Genomic DNA, 10062 nt, shown 5'->3' on the forward strand with positions numbered 1-10062 from the left:
TCCAAAGGGGGAAGGGCCTTTACTTTCCCCCTGAGGGTAGGAAAATCATGATCGGGATAGCGGACGTAAAGCTATTGAACTTAGGTATGCTCTTTCCTTTTGTCGAAGTGGAATCGTAGAACAGAATGTGATACGATGAGATAGAATGCAATAGAAATAGAAACAAGGATAGCGAACGGGTTACCTACTCCTAAGGGTCAAAGCAAGCCCTTTAATTCAATTCTTTATTCTTACATTAAAATTCTTACATTAAAGAATGAATAAAATCTCCCCAAGTAGGATTCGAACCTACGACCAGTCAGTTAACAGCCGACCGCTCTACCACTGAGCTACTGAGGAACAAGGGGGGATTCGACCTCCTAGAGTTCAACTCCCGCTCTCAACCCATGAACAATATGAGTCCGAAGCTTCTTTCGTAACTCCCATAATTTCTTCGTAGTGGCTCCGTTCCATGCCTCATTTCATAGGGAAGCCCAAAGTGGCTCTATTTCATTCTATTTCACTTCCTAGCACTTCCTATCATTTAATATCCATCCCTTTGGTCTTATTGACATAAGAGATGTCATTTATAGTCTATCTCTTTCTATATATGGAAAGTCAAGAAATTCTCATCGAAACATCGAGAAATTGTGCATATAGAAAACTCTAAAGAAAGAAAAAAAGGAGACCCATGCCATGATTTTCAAATCTTTTCTATTTAGTAGTCTAAGTTTCTCGATGAGGATAATTAATTCGGTCGTTGTGGTCGGACTCTATTATGGATTTCTGACTACATTCTCCATAGGTCCCTCTTAGATCTTCTTTCTCCAATCTTGGATTAGGGAAGAAGGAGATATTCGCGACTACTGGCGATTTCATTATGGGGCAGCTCATGATCTTCATATCGATCTATTATCCACCTCTGTATCTATTCTTTCTTAGCTAAACAGGTGGAAGATCTATCCAATTTGGTTATATTATATCATGGACTCGAAAAACGGATCTGAATTTGACTGAAATGCACGATCTTCACAGGTATCACTTTTCACGATACCTAAAAGGTGGAATAGCGATTTTCGAACCATTTCCTATAAGAGAATGGTTTCCATTACTTTGAGAAATGGATTCTTATATCAAACTATAGCTATTGCATTAAAGAAGAAAAGAAACTAATAGAAGTCGAAGACGCGGAATGATAGTGAATAGAGAGAAAGATTCTTCTGATTTTCTTGTTTCTATCTACTAGACGCCGTAGAGAATTGAGAATTTTCATGTCTTTCAATTCTCGTACTCGTAATTGGAAAGTTATGGAAGGAGACCCATCATTTTGCAATGAAAACAACATATAAAACTCTGGACAATTTCGAAATCAGGCCAAGCGTCTTAATACATATGCAAAAAAATTCATTATTGGCCCACCATTGATTAGAAGATTTAGCTTGTATGAATCGCTATTGGTTTGATACGAATAATGACAATCGTTTCAGTATGTTAAGGATACAGATGTATCCACAATTCATTTAGAGTTACTTAATAGTCTATTTCTTATACCATATCTCTATCCCGTGAAATTCTCGAGCCAAAAGATGGATGCATATGCTGTGTTTCATTTTGCTAAATGATATCAATTAAATGGTGTATCAATTCCATAAATTGCATATAGCAATAAATAAATCAGCAAAATTCTTTCTAATATTTTAGATAGAAGAAACATTTCTTCTATCTAAAATATTAGAAAGAATGTACCCTTCTATCCAAATCCAATTTGCATCGATAAAATAAATCCAAATTCCAGTAGTAGATGAATAATTGCAAATTTGTGTGTGTACGAGATTAGAATAACTTCAAAATAACTGACATAATTTTGTATTTTTCCTGATCAGAAAAATACATGAAAAAGAAAGGAGGTAGAAAAATTTTTGGATTTATGGTTAAAGAAGAAAAAGAAGAAAACAGGGGTTCTGTTGAATTTCAAGTATTCAGTTTCACCAATAAGATACGGAGACTTGCTTCACATTTGGAATTACACAAAAAAGATTTTTCATCGGAAAGAGGTCTACGAAGACTTTTGGGAAAACGTCGACGTTTGCTGGCTTATTTGGCAAAGAAAAATAGAGTACGTTATAAGAAATTAATCGGTCAGTTGAATATTCGGGAGCAGTAATTTAATCGTTCAAATTTTTTTCTTGTTTTATTATTTTTTTAGTAGTCTTATAGTAGTCTTAGATTTTTCATTTTGATGAGCCTCGCTTTGAGGAATTCATGGAATAATCCATTTTCATGGAATAATGAATTAAGGAAGAAAGGATAAGAGTCTACCGCTTACAAGAAAAGATCTCATGATAGTCAATATGGGCCCTCAACACCCATCAATGCATGGTGTTCTTCGACTGATCGTTACTCTCGATGGTGAGGATGTTATTGATTGTGAACCCATATTAGGGTATTTACACAGAGGAATGGAAAAAATCGCGGAAAACCGAACTATTATACAATACTTACCTTATGTAACAAGGATATAGAGAGATTGTAGAAAGGGGATAGGATAGTTATTTTTGCAAGAGACTTGTTGTAAATTCCTTAACTTAAGAAAGAAAAAAGAATAAAAACACAGATACATAACATAAAAAAAAGAATAAATAAGACGAGATTCGACCTCCCCCTACATATTTAATTTCCTCTCCTATACAAAAACTAGCAAGACCCACTCCATTGGTAATTCCATCAATAACACCCTTATCAAAAAACTCCGTGAGTTCGGTTAACCCTCTTATACCGAGGGTAAAGACCCTAGTATAGAAAATATCTATATAACCACGATTATATGACCAACTGTATATATTTTTTTTTACTTGATCTAAAAATTCTTTTTTAGGATTTCCTTTGTAAAAAGAGTTTATTAAATCCAAATTCTGAAAAAAAGAATAAGCGGATCCATAGAAGATATATGCTATGAATAAACCAAAGATAGCTAGACTTACAGAAGAAATTGCATTAGTAATAAATTCATATGAATTTACAAAAGAATTAGAACTTTCCTGGGTAAAGTTTATTGAGGGAGTTAACCACTTTGATAATATGGTTAACTCTGCTATTCCATTACCAATTCCTCCATTATCAAAAGAGATTCCTATGAATCCAATGAACAAAGTGAAAAGTAGTAATATAAGAAGAGGAAATAACATAGTATTTCCCGTTTCATGCGGATAGGCAAAAGTTTTTTTAGCCCCAAAAGACGTAGTAAAGGATCCTATCCTATTTCTTGTATTACCTTGAATTTTTGGTATATTTTGTGAAAAAAAAGAAACTCCACTCTTCGTTGTTGATAAAACGAAATCCCTATTCACTCCTTTGGGTATCCTTTTTCCCCATAAGGATATTGAATACAAGGAACTCTCTTTAGTGCTACTGTAATTTTGAAAATGAACACGCAAATACCCATCAAATGTAAGTAAATATATCCGAAACATATAAAAGGCAGTTAATCCTGCAGTAAAGGAGGCTATTATTCCAAAAAAGGGCGAATACAACCAACTATTACTAAGGATTTCATCTTTGGACCAGAAGCAAGCAAGAGGTGGAATACCACAAAGAGAAAGTGTACCCCATAAAAAAGTAGTTCTTGTGATTGGAATGTATTTTCTTAAACCGCCCATAAGAACCATATTTTGACTTTTATCTGGTGAATATCCAACAAGAGGTTCCATTGAATGAATAACGGATCCGGATCCCAAGAACAATAAAGCTTTTGAATAAGCATGAGTGATCAAATGGAATAAAGCAGCTTGATAAGAACCTATACCTAGAGCTAACATCATATAACCCAATTGAGACATTGTAGAATAGGCTAAGCTTCTTTTAATATCTCTCTGAGCAAGAGCTAAAGTAGCTCCTAAGAATAGTGTTATTGTACCTACTAAAGAAATAAAACTCATTATCAAAGGTAAAGATATGAAAAGAGGAAGAAGTCGAGCTAGAAGAAAAATTCCCGCAGCAACCATAGTTGCTGCGTGTATAAGAGCCGAAATAGGAGTGGGCCCTTCCATAGCATCGGGTAACCATACGTGAAGAGGGAATTGTGCGGATTTCGCAACTGCACCAAGGAATAATAAAAAAGCACACAAAGTAGTAAGTAAAGAGTTAATTCCATTATTAGGAATCCAGTTATTAGCTATTTTGAACAAATCCCTAAACTCTAAACTACCTGTTATCCAAAAAAAACCTAAAATTCCTAATAATAGACCAAAATCCCCTACACGATTAGTTACAAAAGCTTTTTGACAAGCACTCGCTGCGATTGGTCGTGTAAACCAAAAGCCTATCAATAAATAAGAACACATTCCCACGAGTTCCCAAAAAAAATAAATTTGTATCAAATTGGAGCTAGTAACCAATCCCAACATGGAAGTATTGAAAAAACTTATATAAACAAAAAATCTCAAATATCCTTCATCGTGAGACATATAACCATCACTATAAATAAGAACCAGGATTCCTACAGTAGTAATTAGTATTAACATAATAGAAGTAAGTGGGTCAATCAAGTATCCAAATTCTAAAGAAAAATCATTATTGACGGTCCAAGACCATAGATATTGATAGATCGAACTTCCATTTATTTGTTGAATAGACAGTTGAACTGAGAATACCATAGCTATACTTAAGAGTAAAACACTAGGAAAAGCCCATATGCGACGAAGATTTTTTGTTGCTGTCGGAATAAGAATAAGGCCAAATCCCATTGACATAATAACTGGAAGTGGGAGAAGAGGGATTACCCATGCATATTGATATGTATGTTCCATAAGAAAAGAAATTGCAATTTTTACTTCAATTTTTACTTCAATTTTTCTATAAAATTGTTTCCGATTCACCAAACCAATTCTTATCTCTTTCTGAAAGAATAAATAAAAAGAATAAGAAAAAATACTGAAATTCTTAATTTTTCCAAAATTTATCTCATTGAAATAATTAAAAATTAAGAATGGGTTTAGTTGGTTAAATTAAAAAAGTTAATAAAATAACTAGGTAACGAAGTTATTTTATTAACTAAATAAAGATATTTATAAAAATAAAAAAAAAAAAGTGGAATCATTTTACTTTCTATTCATAATTCATTTTTATATTTCTTTAAAACAAAGATGAAACAGCTCTCTTGTTCCATAATTAACTGATTGAGTGAATTCCAATGAAAACCTATGTTTATAAGAAATTATCGAATAGTCCTTACTTCATATAGAACTAAAATTCTAATGACTATAAATTACCTAAGTTTTAGAATGTCTTGTTTAAGAGACTCAGTATTTTTTGTTTTGATTGGAATTCCTTTCCTTTATGGAATACCATTCTGAACTTAATTAACTATTTTCATTTTCCCTTCTTTTTATCCCCCCGTCTTATCTTATATGGGGGATAGGCTTCCATACCATATATCTATATATGGAGTATACTTGATATATAAATAGATATAAATAGATTTAAATGAGAAACCCTTCTATATATTCTATATTATTAAAAAAAAAGTATAAAATATATAAAGAAAAAATGTTAAAAAATTCTTGTTGTCTTATCCGCATTAGACAAAATGAAGTAAAAAATAATTCAAAATTTAAGTATCTTTCAGTATCTAAGTATAAATACTAATAAAAAGAAGAAAGAAGGATTGATTTGCAGCAATAGATGTCTTTCACATACAACTAGAAAAAAGTAATTTCCTTTTTGAATGGCAGTTCCAAAAAAACGTACTTCAATGTCAAAAAAGCGTATTCGTAAAAATATTTGGAAGAAAAAGACTTATTTTTCCATAGTACAATCTTATTCTTTAGTAAAATCAAGATCATTTTCGAGCGGTAATGAGCATCCAAAACCAAAGGGTTTTTCTGGGCAACAAACAAATAATAAGATTTTGGAATAATATGAATTGACTTATCAAAAAAGAATTCCAATTATTTAATAATTTGGATTCTTCTTTGAATGTACTTTTATGTGTCGAATTACTCGGTACAATATTCTTAGAACAAAAAACCCCTCTTATCTTATATATACAAGAAAAAAAAAGTTTTGTTTGGTATACTGTGTGCTAAGTATTCTTTTCCTATCAATGAACTTTTCATAATTTTCCTAATAGAATCCTCATATTCTATTAGGAAAATTATGAAAAGTGGAGTATTCTTACAATAGGACTTACAACTTCCACCTATCTTCTCCAAAATCATAAGGTTAGTAAATCTTATTAATAAGAGCATAAAGACTTTCATTCTAGAAATTTTTAAAAAATCCAAAAAGCCTTTTCTATTTATCCATTTTATTTTAATTTCATCATTAAATAGAAACCCTTTTGGATTTTTTTCATTGTATTGAAAGAATTTTCAAAATGTAAAGGGGAAATTAATTAGAAAAAATTAGTTCTATAATTGCAAGTTAGAAAAAAGAAGTTCCAACTCTTTCAAGCAGTGTTTGTGTTTCTATTGGGCAAAGCAAGAGTTTATTGTAAAAAAAAAAAATGGAAACGATACTACCAAACGAAGTCTATTTTAATGAAAACTCTAATGTTCCTAAATTTTATGGACTTTCCCAATATCGACGATTCCCAAGATAATAGCTATTATTCTTTTAAGTTACCTATTATTTGAAGTTAGCCGCCATGGTGAAATTGGTAGACACGCTGCTCTTAGGAAGCAGTGCTCAAGCATCTCGGTTCGAATCCGAGTGGCGGCATTCTTGAAAAAGAATACAATAGATTAGAAATCAATTCGAAATTTACAATTTTGTAATGGGACCTTCCCCTTATGCTATTTGCAACTTTAGAACATATACTAACTCATATCTCTTTCTCAACGATTTCAATTGTGATTACGATTCATTTTATAACCTTATTAGTTCGTGAACTTGGAGGATTACGCGATTCGTCAGAAAAAGGAATGATAGTTACTTTTTTCTCTATAACAGGATTCTTAGTTTCTCGTTGGGCTTCCTCGGGACATTTTCCATTAAGTAATTTATATGAGTCATTGATCTTCCTTTCATGGGCCCTGTATATTCTTCATACCATTCCTAAAATACAGAACTCTAAAAATGATTTAAGCACAATAACTACGCCAAGTACTATTTTAACGCAAGGCTTTGCCACATCGGGTCTTTTAACTGAAATGCATCAATCCACGATACTAGTACCTGCTCTACAATCTCAGTGGTTAATGATGCATGTCAGTATGATGTTATTAAGCTATGCAACTCTTTTGTGCGGATCCTTATTATCTGCCGCTATTCTAATCATTAGATTTCGAAATAATTTCCATTTCTTTTCTAAAAAGAAAAAAAATGTTTTAAATAAAACATTTTTCTTTAGTGATATTAAATATTTTTATGCAAAAAGAAGTGCTTTAAAAAGAACCTCTGTCCCTTCATTTCCAAATTATTACAAATATCAATTAACGGAGCGTTTGGATTCTTGGAGTTATCGTGTCATTAGCCTAGGATTTACCCTTTTAACCGTAGGTATTCTTTGTGGAGCAGTATGGGCTAATGAGGCCTGGGGATCCTATTGGAATTGGGATCCTAAGGAAACTTGGGCATTTATTACTTGGACCATATTCGCAATTTATTTACATAGTAGAACAAATCCAAATTGGAAGGGTACGAATTCTGCACTTATAGCTTTGATAGGATTTCTTATAATTTGGATTTGTTATTTTGGTATAAATCTATTAGGAATAGGCTTACATAGTTATGGTTCGTTTACATTAACACCTAAATGATTACATAAAATAAAACCTTCATGAAATGAAGGTTTTTACTTTTATGTTTTATTTGAGAACCCCTTGAACGCCTTATCAAAGGGTTCTCAAAAATTCGAGATAGATCTAATTATACTTTTTTACTTTTCTGCATTATATACTTTTTTACTTATTTCTGCATTAATAGAGCAGACGAGTAAAAAAAAGCAAACCTATTTAGGATAATAATTGGATAAGAGAGCCTCTACCCTGTCAACGGATAGGGAGAGAACAAAATCTGGATAAATACCAATTCCTATTACTGGTAAAAAGATACAGATTAAAATAAAGAGTTCTCGTGTCCAGAAATCCACAAAATTTGCGTTTGGAACATTATATAGCTTGTATCCATAGAACATCTGGCGTAACATAGATAATAAATAAATAGGAGTTAATATCATTCCAATTGCCATTACAAAAGTAATTAGTGTTTTTGGCATTAACAGAAATTTTGGACTAGTAATTAGTCCAAAAAATACTACTAATTCTGCGACAAAACCACTCATTCCTGTAAGGCAAGAGAAGCCATTGAAAAGCTACTAAACATGGTAAAAATTTTAGGCATTGGGATAGATATTCCCCCCAGTTCTTCGAGATAAACAAGACGCATTCTATCAGAAGCGGTTCCTGCCAAGAAAAAAAGTGTAGCACCAATAAATCCATGGGATAATATTTGTAAAATAGCTCCATTGAGTCCAATGTTGGTTATGGAACCAATTCCTATAATTATGAAACCCATGTGAGATACAGAGGAATAAGCTATTCTTTTTTTGAAATTTCGTTGACCAAGAGAAGTTGAAGCTGCATAGATTATTTGGATCGCTCTATTATTACTAACCAGGGCGAAAATAGATAATGAGCATGAGGTAACAATTCCATGTGATCCGAATCAATCCATATGCTCCCATCCTTTAATAATATTCCCGCTAAAAGCATACATGTACTATAATGTGCTTCCCCATGGGTATCTGGTAACCACGTATGTAGGGGTATAATCGGCAATTTGACAGCATAAGCAATAAGGAAGCCAAAATATAAAAGTATTTCCAAGGTTGCAGGGTATGATTGATTAATTAATCTTTCCAAATCTAATCCTGGTTCGTTGGAACCATATAAGCCCATACCCAGAACTCCGATTAAGAAAAAAATGGAACCGCCTGCAGTATACAAAATAAACTTTGTAGCTGAATATAGACGCCTCTTCCCCCCCACATGGATAAAAGTAAGTAAACAGGAATTAATTCTAACTCCCACATGATAAAAAAAAGTAAAAGGTCTCGCGAAGAAAATAATCCTATTTGACCACTATACATTGCGAGCATCAGGAAATAGAATAATCGCGAATTCCGTGTAATTGGCCAAGCTGCTAAAGTAGCTAAAGTAGTGATAAATCCTGTCAATAAAATAGATCCTATGAAAGTCCATCGATTCCCAATCTCCAGTGGAAATCGAAGGACATCTATCCATTTATAATCCTCCTTTAATTGGATTAAGGGATCCTCCAGTTGGAAATGATAACAGAACGCATAAGTCATTAGAAGGAATTCTAATAAACAAATAGATATAGTATACCACCTACGACTTTGTTTCCCTTATGAGGTAAAAAGAAAATTAATGAACCTGCAAATATCGGCAAAACAACAAGTATTGTTAACCAAGGAAAATAACTCATGATAAAGTGATAAAGACAAGATACGTTTTGACCAGAAAAGCCCGTGCTCGATTATTTCGAGCACAGGCTTCTTCGGTAAAGAGGAATCAGACGATTCGAGTGAAGTTTTTTGTAACGTATCAATAAGATAGAGCCATGCTACGTGTTGTTTCAGGCCCTAAATAAACGCGGACACTTAAAAAATCTGTCGGGCAGGCAGATTCACATCTCTTACAACCCACACAATCTTCGGTTCTCGGCGCGGAAGCAATTTGCTTGGCTTTACATCCATCCCAGGGTATCATTTCTAATACATCTGTTGGACAAGCTCGTACACATTGAGTGCATCCTATACATGTATCGTAAATTTTTACGGAATGTGACATTGGATCTATAAATTTTTCTTTTCAACATAAAATTTTTCGATCTGGTAAAAATGAAATTAGTACTATAATGAGTCATAGGTATTGTAGACACCAGACGAAGCAATGGTTTATCCAAACTTCAAAAAAAAAAATCTATTTTTTAATCTGTTTGTGAGAAAGCGTGAAGAGAGCCAAGAGACTTTAATTTTGGATTTCAACAATAAATAAGAAATAAGAAAGAATTTTACGAATTGTACAGACGAATTCGAATTAGCCAATAAATTGGCTATCG

The sequence above is a fragment of the Triticum urartu genome, unplaced genomic scaffold (genome assembly GCF_056163025.1).
Source record: "Triticum urartu cultivar PI428250 unplaced genomic scaffold, HENAU_Tu73 scaffold1, whole genome shotgun sequence".
Lineage (NCBI taxonomy): Eukaryota > Viridiplantae > Streptophyta > Magnoliopsida > Poales > Poaceae > Triticum > Triticum urartu.